The sequence below is a fragment of the Oryctolagus cuniculus genome, chromosome 3 (assembly GCF_964237555.1).
Source record: "Oryctolagus cuniculus chromosome 3, mOryCun1.1, whole genome shotgun sequence".
NCBI classification, from domain to species: Eukaryota; Metazoa; Chordata; class Mammalia; order Lagomorpha; family Leporidae; genus Oryctolagus; species Oryctolagus cuniculus.
In genome coordinates, this window is record NC_091434.1 from 174292222 (window position 1) to 174294048 (window position 1827).

A 1827-nucleotide genomic window follows, 5' to 3' on the forward strand; every position below is an offset into this window, starting at 1 on the left:
CAATCCTACGCCCAGCTTGGCTTACTAGAAGTCAGGTGACCAAATGGCCCAACCACAAGCCTCAGCTCCACGCCCGCCCTAATGGGATCTGCTGCTCCCACTTCCATCCCTCTGCAAAGCTAAGACCTGTTCTCCCAGTCCAAGCTGCTGCACTCTCCTGCACGGCCAGGCAGCCTGTCGGGTTCCCCCCACCCGACAATAAACCTTCTCCCGTACTGGTGTCTGGTGTGTTTTATGGGGACCTCTCAAAGGGGATGGGTGCTGGAGCAGGAGTAGGAGAGAGCCAGGGACCAGGACACAGCAGAGAGGAGCCGGGAAGTGGAGGGCGAGCCCAGAAATCGCCACGGACGGGAAGAGGGTGTGTTGGCACTGAATGGTGCTAATTAGATGCACCTGTTGCCACAGGGGGTATAGCTCAGGGGTAGAGCATTTGACTGCAGATCAAGAGGTCCCTGGTTCAAATCCAGGTGCCCCCTGCAGGCTCGTGGTGGCCCAGATTCTTGTCATCACCACAGCCTTTTGTTCTGCTTCCTTCCGCTGCCTTCTGAAGCCAGCACCCAGGGCTCACCCGTAACAGTGAAGGACACAGCAGATGGGAGGCCTGGCATCCACAAACCAGTGCCCAGGGGCTCAACTAAGGCCCCCGTTTGCAAGCAGTGTCTCTGAGGCTGCCCCCGTGCCACCTGGAGTCCTGTCTCCTCTCTTCCGCCTGTCACTTCCAGCACTGGTGGCGACCAGGCTCCCAGGAGCTTGGCTTGGCTGCTTCCACCTCTGTTTCTGGACAGGGGGCAGTGTGTCCATGAAAAGCCCAATGCAGAAATGCGGCCCTCGCCGTGCTGCGTAGAATCCGCAGGTTCTGTCCAGAGAGCCCCCACCCCAGCAGACACGCTGACCCGAAGTGACTGCGCACTCAGAGAATCCCAGTCCAGCCCCGCCCGCATCCTCCATCCTCAGGAGAGCCAGCACCTCTCCTCCCAGCGGTGTCTTCCTCCGCGTGTGCCTTCAGGGATGTGAGTGGCCCCTGTAGGGCAGCACAGACGCCAGCAGCGACAGCCAGACTCCGAGAAAACGCGGTTGCTCAGGGCAATGCCTGTCCAGGTCACTGCAGGGCAATACTTCCCCACGCCACTGCGGCTGACCCCAATTTCTTCTGCAGCTATTATCTATTTAAAAGTCTAGGGGCTGGTACTATGGGGCAGCAGGTTAAAGCTCCGGTCTGCAGCGTCAGCATCCCATATGGGTGCCAGTTCGAGACCTGGCTGCTCCTCTTCCCATCCAGCTCTCTGCTGTGGTCCGGGAAAGCAGTAGAGGATGACCCAAGTCCTCGAGTCCCTGCAACTGCATGGAAGACCCAGATGAAGCCCCTCGCTCCGGCCTGGTCCAGCCTTAGTCATTGTGACCACTTGAGGAGTGAACCAGTAGATGGAAGATCTCTCCTCTCTCTCTCTCTCTCTCTTTCTCTCTCTCTCTCTCTCTCTGTCTCTCTCTCTCTTTCGCACCCCCCTCTTTCAAATAAGGAAATAGATCTTTAGAAAAAAAAAACACTAAAGAACAACTTCAAAGAATAACAACCGATACATGTATTAAAACATTACATGGTACCCATAAATATGTAAAATTTTTATATACCAGGTTTTTTTTTTTAATTTAAAAAAGAGTAAGAAAGAGCACCTGGAAATTTATAATAAGACAAAAGAAATTTAAACTTCAAGAGGAGGGACCTTGGCCTAGTGGTTAAGACAGCGACGAAGGTGCCTGCATCCCACATTAGAGTGCGTGGGTTTGAGCTCCAGCTCTAGATCCCAGTTCTAGCTTCCTGGTGAGGCG

General features: G+C 54.6%; 1 non-coding gene across 1 annotated transcript; it reads left to right on the forward strand.

Annotated features, from left to right (window-relative positions):
• Positions 1–404: 404 nt before the first annotated feature.
• TRNAC-GCA (transfer RNA cysteine (anticodon GCA)) lies at positions 405–476 on the forward strand. Its single transcript has one exon. It is a non-coding gene; the product is annotated as a tRNA-Cys (tRNA).
• Positions 477–1827: the final 1351 nt, after the last annotated feature.